This window comes from Trachurus trachurus (genome assembly GCF_905171665.1).
Source record: "Trachurus trachurus genome assembly, chromosome: 20".
Classification (NCBI taxonomy): domain Eukaryota; kingdom Metazoa; phylum Chordata; class Actinopteri; order Carangiformes; family Carangidae; genus Trachurus; species Trachurus trachurus.
Window position 1 is genome coordinate 9,083,406 of NC_139911.1, and position 16,667 is coordinate 9,100,072.

Genomic DNA, 16,667 nt, shown 5'->3' on the forward strand with positions numbered 1-16,667 from the left:
CTGTATGGTCCCTTTGCTGATGACTGGCTGATTACCATCTCATTAAGAGACATGGCCAGGCAGGGGAGAGAAGGACCTGTCACAGTTTAAGGAGCTCATCAGAGCACAGAAATAATACATGCCGGAGACTGGCTTCATGTCTGATGATACCTGAAGGAAAATGATTTCTTTATCTGAGAAAATAGAAGGAGGGAGAACTTGCACTGTAAAAATATGAGCAGGAAATACTAGGGATGTATCTTTTTTGTGTTTTTTGTTCCACAGATTTGTCATTTTAAATATGGGTTTTTTAGTTTTTAGTTTGTGGTGTACACCTACGCTGTGAAATGATTACTGGAATTGTGATGTATTATCCTATAAAGTATTCATTTGAAAGATGGAGGAGAGTCCCTCAATCATCTGCCAGGAAGTTAATACTGTACAATTATACACTCAAAGCTGCTCAGTTTGACATGTCAGGTGTTACTGAATTCACTAGATAAGACTGGGCAGGATGGGGTCCAACAGTGTACACTATACTATAGCATATAGCAATATTTATCAATTTGCTGGCTAATGATAAACTGTGATTCACTCAGTCCGAAGGTTCACAGACTGATTTTCTGTGACACTTTTGTGTGTTTGTGTGTGTGCAAGTGAATCTTAATTCCAGCATCCATGTGTGTTGAGGAGAAGGAGGAGGGGGGATAGAAATCCCAAGGTAATCTGAAGCACAAAGGCAATGTCATTATAGACATGGGGAGACATTATTCTAAAATGGCAAGTGATGCAGTGCTGAGACAGTAGATAAGGTGAAGGAAAATGTGGAGGAAAGAGGAGAGGAGAGAGTGAATGCTTGAATTTGTCATGGACAGATAAAAACAGGGAAGGCTGGAGGATGCAGTGATAGGGGTCCTCTTCCCTTCTTCTTTCCCTCCCTCCCTCCCTCTCTCCCACCATACCCTCCTCACTCCCTTTTTGAGGTTTATCTGACATACGATGAATGCAGCAATTTTATCTGAATAGACAAAGGAGCGGTGACATGCAGCCTCACTCTGACGATTGACCTTGAACGAAGACGAAGGGAAGGAAAGAAAAAGGGAGGGAAGGAAGAAAGAGAGGAACGGCCACGGTCATTACTGCCTCTGTCTGCTTGTTACAACTCTCTGAGCTGTCTTTATGTTATCCTCCAACCACTACTTACACCAGACAATGCATATGTATTTGTGTAGCTGTGTGTGTTTTTTGTGTATGCTGATGCACATTCGTCATTTATACTTCCAACATAAAATTACAGGAAGACGTTAAAGCTCGTTTCTTTGTTGATTTAAAATGACATATCTCTGGCAATAGGGCTTTTGTGGTGAATTCACGACATTGGAATCCCGTAGACAGAAGACAGCCTTAATGGAAAAAATCCACCGTAAACCAGTTAAATAAATACTGTAGTAGTGAAAACCTGCAGGTCTACAAAGGACATGTTTAGTTGTGAGTCTGCGGCCAGACTCACTTTTTACACTTGGAAAAACAAATCGATATCTTCTTCTCTCCTATCATCTCTATTGCTTACTCTCTTTCTTTCTACTGTACCTACCTACTCCTTTTGCCAACAACTGGATGCAACATCTTCAGACATGTTCTCTGGGAGAATTTTCTACCAGTGTATACCAGAATGAACGCACCAACCTTTTAGTTGCAGAATCAATCAGATGTATTGATTTATCTTTTGTAAGATAAATACAGAACTAATAATGGAGTTAATAGAGCTTAATTTTGTCTAATGCCAACCTCGGGCTTCCTGCTGCTGATCCACCACCGTGATTAAGTGTAACCGATGACATTTCTTTCCACTTCCATTTCTCATTATTACAGTAGAACCATAAACTGCCAATATTTACTAATTGTTAGTTTATTAGTGGTTATTTTGCTCACAGTCAGACATAAACACACAGACCACAGTGCAGGAGATGGACAGTGTCCTTGTTAATAACAGCAAACACCATCAAGCAGAACAAAGACATACAGTTCTTGGTTCTTTGTTCTGCTGGGATGTCATACACTCAACTTCTAGGAAAAAAGATTATATGACAATGTCTTGTTTCAACAACGGCATGAAACACAGACAGTTGTGGACAGATGAGCGCATGTTCACCGCTTCGTGAGGGTCAGGACTATCGCCGAAAGTAGGTGGCATCTTACTGTAACTGAAGGTAGCAGCTGCTCGATGTCACCTGGAGTGTGTGTGTTGAGCTTAATGCACTTTGGCACACCTAAACTTTGTAGTCCATGGCTGCACACTGAAGTGGAACGGGGTTATATGTGGCCCGCAGCTGGCGTCTTCGTGATGGGACATTACCCGCAGCACAGACTTGAGTTCTGACCAAATCAATTAACAGATGTGTTCTGACATCGCTATGTAAACGGCGAGCTCTGCCTCGGCTATGACGTGAAAGACAGGCTGAGGATATTGCATGAGTGAATTTGTCAGAACTTTCCTGAACTTGTGTGTTAGTAATTTTAAGTGTCAGTAATTCTCTGTGGCACCGAGCTCAATCTGAAACAGGAAAGGAGTAATTTCACTTATTGGGCTCAAGATCAAATATTATTTCAATGACAATATGGAATATGGAATAAGACAAACCCCTAGATCGAAGAAAACATACAACACAAAATGACCAATGAAGAAAGCAGGAAGAATTCTCAAAAAATCTGACATATAAATGTGATTTCTGATATATAATTTTATTATAATCATTGTTATCAAGTTTGTAATGTGGTATAAATGCATGTGTCATCTGCGTAGCAACATCAAGAAATGCATTCAAAACGGTGAGTCCATAAACACCAAAATGCCAACATTATATGATGTGTTTTGACAAAAGCATGACTCAAGTAGAAAACAGTTCCATTGCCATCCAGTTGATTCAAGATACCATTACAGCCACTTTAAGCCATTTGTCACCAACTTCCACATTTACGTTTAATTAATGAAAAAGTTAACTTTGGGACTGATATGCTAATTTAAAAGAAACTCCAGAATAAAATAAAGAAACCTAAGATTCATGAAGAACATTTTCTCATTAGAGATGAGAGTAGATGATGGTTAAAAAAAAGTACAATAACATTTTCTATTTAATGAATGTGAACATAAACCATTAGTGATTCATTTTTCTGCAAAATATATTCAGTGTTGCAGTGTAGTTTTAAAGAAACAATCCTTTTATAACATTTTTCCTGCAGTAGCAGTTGTCACTGGTCATACAACACCATAACCTGAGATAAATTAGGCAGAACAGAACCGAAATGCATTCATCTAATCACCACATGTTTTGTATATGATCTGAACTGGGTTTTGTTACCTTATTTGTCTGATAAAACAGTAATGGCGCCAAGTTCACACTGGGCACAAACACTCTGTGTTCACAGTAAAAATGGCACCTAATGGGTCTCATGGATCTCCCAAACGCTCACTCTGGGTGTGTTAGCAACCTTGTTTTTCCTCTGTTTCCCCTTGTAGCTTTGACTTTGTTCTTTTTGGTGAACAAAAGCATCAAAGTGTGCAAAGAATACAGGGAGGCATCTATCTTTACCCAAAACTTTTTTAAATTCAGATGCTCTTCCTGGACAGCTCAGATATGTTGTTACATTAGCATCTGAGGCCAGCAACAGAGGCTTTTAAGCATATTTACCTGCTGATGTTATGGCTCTGCATTGATTTTCACTTTGGATGTGCATTTAAAAAAACTTACCGTGAGAGTCTATTCCATTCTGCTGCATAAGTTTTTACTGTGACAAGTGCTGCAATGACAACAGTTATGTATAATAGAGCATAAGCTTCTTGATGCATAATAGATGAATCTATTCATCACATAAATGTTCCAGTCTTTCCAGGCTTCAAGTTCTCCCTCGTAGACCAAAGAAGTACTTATTGACTGATTTGATTGGCATTTCATAAATAACAGTGATTTATTTTAGTAGTCATGCAAGACACTGCCGTGGATTCATCCGCATTAAGATGATGAACATCAACTAGTGACCTTTGCTTTGAATCTACAACATCCTGTTCCACAAGTTAACCATGTGGATGTGATGTTGAGAAGATCACCAGACTGCCGTGTAACAGGTGTGCGACTCTGTCCAGACAGTGATCTTTTAATCTGCTAATGCGAAGGAAAGAACAATCCCACATCTGGAAGTTTTACTACTCTGTAATTGCGGAGCCGCTAGCGAGCAGCCCCCTGAGCATTGGAGAGAAAGAATGACCTGCATTCAGCTCCAAACACAGACAGACGTGATAACATTTAGAGGGGATGAAATTTGTGTTAATTTCAGATGACTTGCCTTTTCCAAACCAATTTGGTTTTCGCTCTGTTTGTTGACGTTGCTTTTAATGTGACGCCTGTGACATGCATTTCCACAACAGATGGATTAATGTTTTTCTTTGCTCCGTGTATTTTTTCCTCTCATTTCATTCCCCTCTACTCTCTCTCTCTCTCTCCCCCCTCTCTTTCCCTTTCTTTCTCTCTTGCTGGATTTCATCTAGACAGGTGCTTCCTGGCCGGACTTTGACGTAAAATTAAACACAAGTCCAGATGTGAAGTGTGTGCGTCCATGTCTATGTGTGTGTGTATGTGCATGTCTAAGACAGACAAAACAGAGAAGACAGAGCAAAGCATGTTTCTTGTGCATGCCACAGAGGAAGGAATGAAAAGGAATAAAGTAAAACAGAAAGGAAAAGAGAGAGGGTAATAAATAATCTGGCCATGAAAGAAAATTTGTGACAAATGCAATCCCATAATTTGAACAAGTTAACTTTCCGTGAACCTATTACTCTTAAAATTGAAGCACAGCACAGGGACACGCACTAAGACTACTTTATGAGTGCACCCTTTCCTTTTCATTTGTTTTACTTCTTGAAAAACAACTTAGCCTACTTACACATCCCTGTGAAAAATTGGCATTTTGTATGAAGCCGCTGAAATCACTGCAGCTTTCTGAAAATATATCTGAGCTTCTGTGGTCATATCACATGCACAAAACATTCCTTTTATTTAATGTCAGCTCCAAGCTGATTCCAGGTTAATGGCACCACAATGCAGCTTTTACAGGCCGATTAAATACAGCCGTCTAAATACGTGCTTTCCTGTTCCTTCTTCGCTCCTTTCGTCCTTGTCCTGAATGGAGAGACAGGAGAAGGGGAAAAAAGAAAGAGAGAGAGAAATGGAAAGGTCATGAGTGATGGATGCTTTGTGTGTGTCTGTCATTCCCAATTACTGAACTTTGCCTCTTAAAGCGTCGCTCAGATGCATTTCTCATTTCTGCCTTTCTGACTGATGAAGAGCAGGCTCTGACTGGGGGCACTGTGTGTTTTAAACACCGCTTCACTAGTCAATCAGTATTTACTTCAGATACAATACACTACAGCAGCTGCTGCTGCTCTGCAGCGTTCCTCCTCTGGAACTTTTCCTCGATTTGTATTCATTCTCATGTTCTGTTATCAAATGTATAGTTTCCCTGTGCTCAGGTCTGTTATGGTGCGATGCGAAGAAAAATGAGATTACATATAATGTTTTTTTAAAGAAGTGTTCAAAGCTACAAAAATACACCACGGGGAGCAGGGCCTTTGGGGGGAGGCTACACTTTCATACTGAGCAGTGCAGATGCATATAATACCTGCAGTTAGTACTTCGAGCCCACACCTAGAATTGCAAGCAGTCTGTTTTAAGCTCATCATCATTGCATTATTAAATCCTAACAATTTAAAACATGTTGAAACAAGATAAAAGCATTCATACTCTTTGCACCTTATTGAAGCAGCAACAGATTATGATCCTCATTCTTATTTTTGTGCCTTTAATATATTTTCTTTTCACCGATTTGCGTGATAAGTGTTTCAGATGTGTTCACTGCCCCATATTTAACACAGTGTGGCCCCATACAGCTGCTTTATGTGGTCCTCTGTGTTATTTTGAAGGGGAAAGAAAGGGAGAGTAGGGGGGACAGGTGCTATGGCAGGCAGCTAGGTTAATCTCCTCTGTGCTCTGTCAGCCTCCTCGCAAAACTTTAAAAAGTGTCATGTTGACTAGCTGTAACACTGTGACACTCTACAGACATGGGAAGGGGAGGTGGGAGGTGGGAGGGAGGGAGGGAGGGAGGGAGGAAGCAGAGATTGAGACAGAGCAGGAGGAACGGAGAAGGAGGGATGGAAAGAACTGTTGACGAAAAAAAAAAATTCAAATATATACTTCCACAAAAACAGCAGAAACCTCCAACACCTTCCTCATTCTCGCCTTTTCTTTCACCCACGGACTATATTAAAATCTTTTCCCTGTTAATACATCTATTTTCTGCTCGTGAAAACCTCCCTAAGTGTCACGATAAAGGTGGAGGTGGTTTGTGAGGTCGGCCCGAGGAGAGCTTTACGAGACAAGCTGCACTGATATATGACTCGCGGAGACTCCATTAAAACCCTGGACCTGCGCCATTTGGGAAAATGGAGGTCACTCATGCTAGGGTCATGTGACATCTATAAAATCAAACTTTTTCTTAATATCTGGTCATATATCACCTGCCCCCCCCTCCATACCTCCCCTCGCTCCTTTTTTCTCTCTTTTTTCACTAATGCTTGAATCTTAAACAATAGGGCGAGGGTCGAGGATGATCGTTTTTCAAAAGAGTGTGTGTTTGCGTGTGTGTATGTGGGTGTGGGGGTTTATTATGTGCAAGGGGGCTGGTAAAGGCGAAAAGGGTGATGCTCAGTTTTTGATATATGTACTATATCAGATCTGCAGAGGAGCATAAGGGGGACAGTTGGTATTGTTGGAGAGACAAGAACAGGTGTGTAAAGGCATGGTCGGGAGTCCTTTTCCCTCTCTGTCTGTCTCTCCTTCCCCGTCCTCCATCATTCTCTTTTCCTCTATTTGTCATGCTCAGCTTCTCATTTCATCTGTCTCCGCAGGTAACCTAATTAAAGTGACTTCACGCTTTCTCCCTCACTCACCTTACACGGATAATTGTCTCCGTCTCTTGCGCTCATCCTGCCTTTCTCTTATCCTCTCCCACAGTCTCTGTTTGAATCTTAAACTTGTCCTAAACGTATACCCTTCCTCCTGTCTCTGCTCATACTGTATACCCTTAAAACCCAAGAAACATGTCATTTCCCATCTTTCCCTCCCTCTTCCTCTCTGGTTCCTTCCTTTTCTCTTATCTTCGTGTCTCTTTAAGCCAGAGTGGGTGTCCTGTCTGTCTGTCTACCCATGGCTCCTAGATCCCCAGGGTAGCATTTCCAGGCTTCATTTGTTTGAGGGCTTTCTAATCTGGGGACTGGGACAACCTCAGTCCACCGTGCCCTCGTCAATCATCCCCACAGAGGAGCAGAGAGGAGGTGAAGAAGGAGTAGAGAGGAAGAAGAAGACTGGAGGTGATGGCATGATTAGTTATCTGTCCTCGCTCTCACCCACACGCCCCATCGCCAGAAACTACCGCTCTCTCCATCGTTCCCATCTCTCCCTCACTTACTCCTTCTGCCTTTCCATATCTACCCCCTCCTTTGCTGTCTCTCTATCTATCTTACCTTCTTATCTCTCCTTCGCTTGTTCCTCTCTCCTGCATCCTGAGCGCCAGCCTGTAGCGCCAGCCATCCCTCTATCCGTCTGTCTATTTATCTGTCAGTCTGATTGTCTGACCTCAGCCCCGACGGTGGTCCCTTTTGTGTCTGCGGACAAATGAGGATGACCTTTTATTGTAAAACAGACACCTATTGGGAGGGATGAAACCGCCAGTGTTTAAATTAACAACAGAGGGAAAGAGAGGGAGAGGGAGGCCGTTTCAAACAGAGAGAGGGAGTTGGAGAGAGGGAGAGAGAGTGTAAAGTTTTTGAAGTTCTCATAATTATAGAACAGTGTTTGCGTCAAACTAGCATGGCCACAGTTCAATAATAAAGTCCCCCACCTGGCTGGCAGCTATTGATGAACAGTGGTGGAACAGTGAGGAGCGGACCTCTTGAACGTGCCCCAGACCCATCAGTATGGGTGCATGAATTATAAATGGCATTGACAGTGGAGGCCATAAGAGTAGACAGAGTATTATTGCACATGAAGGTCCATTCTGATTTTGATTATTTTTATTCCAGGGGGCTCACAAAAGGCCAGGAGACTGTTGGTGAATATTCTAAAAGGGCACAGGGCTGAGATGGGCTTGATGGCAGGCTTTGATTTCTGGCTAATAGCCACTTCAAACAGGCTCGGACGACCCGGAGACAGGGGAGGAAGATGACACTGGGGCTAAAGGACAGAAGGACACACAAAGGGAGGACAGACAAAACCACACACGCACACACAATATATGTTACATTTTACAGTTTAAGCTTTGACTTGACATCCATACCCACAGCTACAAGTTACACACTCACTCACATCTGACCCGTTGACATATCATCACATGTATATTGTGTATGACGTATGAAGCCTCCCTTTTAAGGGATAAAATACTCAATCTATCTGTTCAAGTGGAAGCTTTTGTCTGACATTTTCCCCTCATTTACACAAAGGTAGAGAAGCTTTAAATCCACCACTTGAAAATGATGTACACCATTAAAAAAAGAAAAAGGAAAAAAAAAAACACTCTCCAGTCCAATGTGATCGATTTAGATGTTATATATTTGCAAATTCTTTATAGATTGAGTGTTTACTACTGTAGCAACGTAACATGCGTAACATGCTTAACCAGCTGCAGTAAAGTAGGTAGTCATTAGTGAAACTAATGCACAGCAGACCTCATAACTTTGTGGATTAGGATGCTCTCTACACTTTACTTATCTCTAACCAATCTCTCTCTCTCTCTTTTTGTCTCTACACACACATACGCACACACTCATAAGCATGGAATCATGCAGACTGTCCTGTTGCCTTGGTGATCTACAATTCTTTGTCTGCGTTGGCCTGTCTGATCTAAAGGCTTCTGGGTGGGGAGTCAAAGTCTGGATTATAGGCTGAATTTAATATAGCAAAATTAATCTACCCCACTGCAACACACACACACACACACACACATACAGCAACAAATCTCACACTCGCTCATCTACAAACACACACACACACACATACACACACACACAAATACCCAACACAGTATAAATCTTCCTTAAGGTCCAGCTCCACCTCCTCTTCATCATAACTGCCTCTCATTCATTAGCTGCACAGTAACACACCGACAAATACACTCTTGCGCCTAAACATGGCCACGCACGCACATACAGTACACACCCACTGTGATTGTCACACGACTGAGATGGCCTCCACGCCACAGTCCCACTCTTTCTCTTTTAATTACAAAGAATGGGCCTGGGTAGGTCACACAAAACAAATCAATATCTCTAAAAGAAATATTCAAATGTGACCTAGAAAACAGAGCTTGCGCACCCATTTTATCATTGATTTTTGACACAAGGCGATTTAGTCTTTGAGAGAATTTTTTTTTTTTTTTAGCTTTGTGCCAAACAGCACATAAATATTTACTCCAAAGATAAAGCAAAAGTGAAAGAGAATGAATATTGAGTTTGGAGGTAAGCATGTGTGTATGATCCAATATCCATCCAAAGAGAGGCTGCATATTGTCTCAGTCAGAAAGGCAATATAAATATAAGCATATTTGTTAGAGGCAGGGTCAATATCATAAGGTGGATATGGTTAGCGCCTCAGAGGCTGCTTAGCTAGATAGTTTGAAATCAATGGCGTGTCTGGCACGCAGCTCACTGTCTGATTACTCGTCTCTTTCTTACACCTAGCAGATTAATTTACTTTTCAGAGTCAATCAGAGCGGAGTGTCCTCTCTTTCTTTTTTATTAACACTGCTTCATTTAAAACTATTTTAATACTTGGTTTATTACCTCCAAAAAAATAAATTAAAACTCTGTTCAAGGAAGGAGCTGCTGAGCCCACTTTTTTTTTCTCCCCACAGTTTGCTGCTTCACACATGTGCCATCATACGTTTCCACTTGGGAGCTGCCCAGTTCAGCCAGTCCTCTGCTGTTGACGACTGAGCAGTTTCACTGGGGCAGCTGGGAGTTAAGCGCTCATCCGTGGATTTAAACTGCCAGCTTTCTTTCCTCACTCCTGCCCTTTTTTTAACCTGTAGGTTGCTTCTGCCCTCCCCCCCAAAAAATGCTGCAATGAACTGATTGGATTTTTTTGGGGGGGGGAATTCAATATATCTAGTATTCATAAAGTCTGTGCCTTTGAGATGTTGGTGTTATTGCTCGGTTGGTTAACAAGGAGATGTCAATTTTCTAGTGGAAAAAAGCTCCAATGATGATCCGTGAGCTCCTCTGTAGCTGAAGTTGCAACATGTGTAATCCAGAAACATGATGTCACTAATGGTGAACGCTCATTCAGTTGAAGTATTAGCCAACATTAATGACGCTTTAAGGAATGTGTAGGAGTGAGAACGCACAGATTACTTTCTATATGCGCCGCAGACCTGCAGACTCAGCTGTTGTGATGGGTTTTATACTGGTCGTGCACAGTAGTCTGGCTGTGTACGTATGTGTGTGTGTTGGGCGGACTTATATTTACACTGCAGGGACTTGTCTTCCTCATGAGGACAAAAAACTAGTCCCCGCGACATAAGTCATGAAATAGTAATGTGTGGACACGGTTTAAGAGGTTTTATGGTTAAGAGTTTGGCCAGTAGTGGTTATGGTTAAGGTTAGAGTAAGTCTGCAGGAAATGAATGTATGTCGGTGTAATGTCCTAAGAAGTCATATGTGTGTGTGTTAGTGTGTGCACATTTTTTTTTGCGAGTTAGGAGGAAGAAGAGGATATAAGCCTGGATTAAGTTCAGAGGATGATTTTTATCCTTGTAGGGGGTCTCTAAACGGTAAGAGATGGATGCAAGGTGACCCTATCTGGACACACACACACACACACACACATGGATGCACTCTAACAGAAACAATCTTCATGTGCTCACCACTGGACACATAAACACATAAACATACCCACAAGGGCAAGGACACAGAAAGACTTGAAGAAACATGCAATCATCACATACACAGAAACACACAAACACACACACCGACACACACAGGTGTGTTGTGGTCCACAAATAGGGATTATATAGTGCTGATGTTAGAAGTAAAAGAAAGAAGACAGCTCTGCCAAAGCTTTCTCCTCACTGTCACGGCGATAACACTAACAGTATTGACAGTGGATAGAATCACCTTCAATAACATCTACCTCCTTTTCATCCTTTTTTCTTTTCTTTTTTTTTCCATTTGTGCTGCCAATTTTTATGTATTGACAGTGTGAGTGAAAGACAGCAGGAGAGGACGGCAGAGATCTGAGAATAAACAGAAGCTCAATTAATTCAGAGGTCTTCCATCAGTGTGTGATTTCTCCTCAGCTTCTTCACCCTTACGTTCTGAGAAAGACACAGTGCGATCGTGTGGTTTCCTGATCGAACGTCAGGTCGACATCATGACATTAAAGAGCGCTAGGAGCAGGTGAGAGAGATAAATAAAAGAAGAGGAGAGAAACAAAAAGGGTGGGGGGCGCCCTGTGTCATTTCATCTTTTCATTCCCCATACAAGTGAAGGCAGCGTTTGATGGAGAAGCCGATTATTGTTGGGTTTCTCTTTGTTCTCAGCCATTAGAGCTCAAGATAAGCGGCGGACAAGCAAATGGAATTTTTTCATTCAAATCCTCCTCCTCCTCCTCCTCCTCCAGCTCCTTCTCTATGACTTCCTCCTCTCCTCTTGTCCTCTTCCACTCCTTCCTCTTTCTCCATGTCCATGTCTGAGGCACTGATCAGATTTGGCCCTTGGAAATGAGATTTCAAGGGACTCAGTTCATCCCACAATGCCGCGCGTGACCTTTGCTTTGTTTCTGTCTCTTTCCGTCTCTCTGTCTGTCTTGCGACATTTCTACACTGTGCACACACAGGTGCAGACCTCAGATCTCTCTCTCTCTACACACACACACACACATTACGTACTCTTTGTAGTGCATTTGACACAAACTCTCAACACACTTTATTAAGAGTGAAAAGAATGTGGGAGCAGAACAATAAAAGAAACAAAGATGACAGAATGTGGATAAAACAGGCAGCATAGTGTAAACTGGGTGTTTGCTCTTACAAGACTGGGGCCTTTGGGTCCTGACTTGGTCTTTGAGGTGGAAGTGTGGGCATAGGTCTGATCTAAAGAGCAAGTACAAACTCTGACTCCCTAACATGCTTACAAGTATTGTTATATAAAGTGCTCTAAGGGAAGAGCTGCTGCACATCCCTGTGACTTCTTTTTGAAATGATAAACTCAGCTCGGCGTACGGCTGCAACAGGAGGAGGAACTTGATGATAATTTCATCGACTCTTTTCCTTTTGCTTTAACGCCGCATTGTGTTAAATTTCTTTTTTCATTCTTTCTTTCTTCTTTGGTTAATTCTGTCTCTCTCTCTCTTCAGCTGCGAACGGCAAAAGAAAATTGAAAAGATGTGTTTCCCTCCGCCTCAATTCTGCTGCTTCACCTCGAAAAAACAACCTCCCACCCCCACCCCACAACCCCTGCCTCCATGGGATCATTCCAAACAACTATTTCATTCAGGGATGGTAATCAGACAGACAGTCACACACACTCGCACTCTCTTACACACACACACACGCACACACAGTAATGGCAGTAAGTGATTAGGTTCACAGATGAGGGATCATTTTTGTCCATTTTCTGGGAAATGGTGATTGCTCCCAGCATTCATTAGCAAATCGCAGAGTTCAAATGATTCAGAGGCAGCACCCACTCTTTTAAAACCACCTTGTTCAGTCCAAGATGAATAAAATGAGACCACAAATTAATAGACATACCACTGAAGTAGTTTTACAGATGAAAAGGACATGGCGTTATTACGTCCTTGATGTCTTCGGAAAAAGTTTAGTAAAACATGTAAGCACCAAAACTGCATTTCCGTGTCAATTATCAACAAAGAAGATTTTTGTATGTGTGTGTGTGTGTGTTTGTGTGTGTGTTTTTTTGTATGTGTGTGTGTGTGTGTTGCCGTTCTAGCGGGGCATATACAGCGCGAGAGACTATTTGAATGGCACCGTGTGTGAATGTATCATTGAAATGTGTAATCCCTGAGCAGCTGGGGAGCCGTGTGTGATGGAGAGAGCTTGGCTTCATCATAGCCTCCACAGGAGACTGGATGAGTCCAGAGTGAGGGAGACAGACAGAGACGTAGAGACTGAGGGAGCGAAGGAGGGAGGAGGAGAGACACCATACTGACAGTATGAATGATACATCATATGATTGTCTTGGACAGAGCTGTTCTCTCTGACTGCCTATACTGCACTCTCCAACTGTCCTCCATTTCACAAGCCCTGGTGGACTGATTTATTACACTCAACAAAACTGCTATAGACTAGACTCTGTGTGTTGCTGCCCATAAGTTTTCAAACTTTTTTTTGGAGGGGGGTTATTTGTATGTATTATTTTGTTTTTTTCCCCCCACTTGTTTCCTTAGGGATTGCAGGGATAGTTAACTGAATAGATAGAGACGAAACAGATAAGGCCATGGACTTTGATTTCAGATGAAACCATTTAAACGGACACCGAGGAGTTTTTTTTTTTTTTGGTTAGAAAAAAGTCTCATATTAATGTGGACAAATCTACGTTACCCATGGGTCCATTTTTCGATAAGTATATCGTTTTGTCTTTATAGTTATTTTGATATTATTATTAGTGGTCAGCTCGCCCAGCATTTCCTACTTTCGGTTTTGCGGACGCTGCCCGGCGGGTCATGGGAATAACGCCACCGAATTGCCATTTATGGTCGGAACTACAACGGTATCTGATCGTCTTCAAACCTCCGACTTTCATTCTTGATTAATGAAAACATTCTTGGCAAATGTTTTCGCTTTCGTCCGTCTTGCGCCAGTCCAAGAATTTCACAGTGCGTGCGGAGGCTCATGGGAAATGTAGTGAAAACACTTCGCTTTCCAAAACTCCTTGTTGTCACTTTAAGCCTCTGACATCGAGCATCAGGTCAAAGTTTCGCCTATATGCTGACCGCTGGAAACTCAACAGTAAAATCTAACAAAAGTGACACAACAAGACATATTTTAGTGGAAACACCTCAAATAAACTTGTTTTTTATCTCTTTAATGATCTTTAGAAGTTTGAAATCTTCCCTTTCCTCTTCTCCCACCGCTAAAACAAGCAAAGGGCCGGAATAAACACATGTCGTCGGCGGGATAACAAGAATGGTGTGTTTGTGGGATGTAGGTTACATTTCAAAGGTTTGAAAGGCCAGAGAAAGCTACCATCTGTGAATTATTGAAGAGGTAAGGGATATGATGGAGAATATGAGTGAGTAGCATTTAGAGTTCAGAAGTGAGAGACGGCTGGCTCACAGTGCAGTTCTGTGTGCACGACTACGATGGGAAATCTATATACCCTAACCTTTCTTTGTCTGTAGTTTTATTGAAATTGACTGGTCAGGGGGACGATGCTTCGCTAGGATAGTTTGAAGTGAATCCAGTCCCTTCTGATTCCAGACCTCCTTCACTCCTCAACTTACAAACCATGTTTGCACTGTATGTGGATGATGAAATCTTGTAATATGAGACCTGCTGCTTCCCAGTACTGTCTGGAACATGTATCCCGCTCTTTTTCTTTTTTTTTTTTGATTCAAGTGCTTGATAGAAACTCACTCCTGATAATAAGTATGCCTGTGTTTGTGTGTGTTTGTGTGTACCAGCGCACTCTACTCAGTTTTTATATTAATAAAACACTTTTGTTTTGTTTTCTGAGGCTTTATGCAAACCCCACACAATTATTCAGATATCACACAGTATGACCACCGGTTCTCAGGACACTTACGGGATTACATTTGTTTTGGACAAAAAGATATCAATTTTTCACTGTCATTTTGCACCTATTTTCTACATTTGCCAATTTACCATAAATACAGACAATCATCTGAAATGACAACATATGGAATTGCAAAGAGGATTAGGCATAAACACCTCCCATATCTCCAGCAGCCACCCCGTTGAGGGAGGGCAGGTCGGCAAATAGGTTTTTCACATTTCAGACACCACAATGTCACTCCATCTCATTGCGGCATCCATTACGTGCTACCTTGGGAATGAGGAGAGGTCCATGCTGAGAATCAGGGCAGAAAATGGCCGCCCGCTAGGAGGGGTAAAATGGCCAGCATTATTATTCTGGCTCCCCCCCAGGGGGAATTGGCCTGAATATAGATATGCAACATTATAAAACCAGGTTATTATCTGGGTGCAGGGTAACGGCCTCTTGCCTCTCTCCCCTATGACACACACACACACACACATACACATTGATAAACACAAGTACACACACACACACACACACACACACACACACACACACACACACACACACACACATGAGCGTGCACACGTCCTGGAATCAGTGTGCACTATCTGGGTGGTGTAGGATACTGTGATGATTGCAGCGCTTCTGGTGACTGAGGGATGTTTATTGTGCCCATTGTTGTTGTTTTTTTCTGTTTTCATCGTGCGTCATTGTTTTTCTGATTATGTTCTCGCCTCTTTTATTTACAGAAAATTAACATCAAGCTCCCCCTCAGTTCTTCTGTCTGTCTTTCTCTGCCTCGGCGTGACATAACGTCATTTTATGGTGCAATGATATTTCCGATTTCAGTAATGTAGACGGCAGCTTCATATCAGTGAGCATTATTCATTTATAGACTGTGTTCTTTAAAAACACATTATTACTTTGGCTGTACGATTGAGTTGTGTGTGTGTGTGTGCGTCCATGTAGTTAGGATTATGTATAGGTTTTACACATTATACCTGACATGTTGAGCCACCACTGCAATGATCCAGCTGTTTAATAACAAAGCAAACATGCACACAATGTTCATATCTAGTTATATATAGTTCTGTTACAGGATTGACACAAGCAATTTAAATTAGGCAGTAAACTACTGTCCGTCCTCTGTGTATGTCTTCTTCTTTCTATTTATGTCCAGATCTTCCTCTCTCAGTTCTGTCTTCCGTCTTCTTCCTTCCTCTCTTGTTCTAGATTTCCCGTTTTTTCTGTTGATGTCTACCAATTGAGCCTCCCTTCAGTAGATTTGCCCCTTTCCTTCCAACGCTTTTCATACAATTTAATAGCTCTCTCTCTTCTCTTCCTCCACCTCTCTCTATTTGTCTATCTGACTTCTCCAGGTCTGCTCTAATTCCCTCCTTTATTCATGAACCTAACCCTGCTGGGTTAGTTGGCGTGGTGAGTACAAGCACACGCTTGTGTCTGTAGCTTTGTGTGTATGTGTGTATTTATGCGCGTGTGTGTGTGTGTACGCGTGCGCGCACTGTGCACAAGAGGAGAGGCAGACAGCAAATAGGAATATGAATCTTTAAGGGCCTGCTGCTACTGTGACTGAAATGACTTTTTAGAGCCACAGTGATTTCGTAAGAAGGATGTTGATGAGGGCCAGATTGCAGGAGATGTGTAAGTGTGTGTGTGTGTGTCCTTGTGTGTATGTGTGCACACTTTGGGTTACTGCATGTCTGTTTCGCCTCTCTGTGCATTCACATACAACCTATGCATCCAGATTGCCTTTATAAATTACTTTTATCATTGTTTTAACCCTATAAGACACTTATCTAATGCACAGTTTGTCTAAATATGC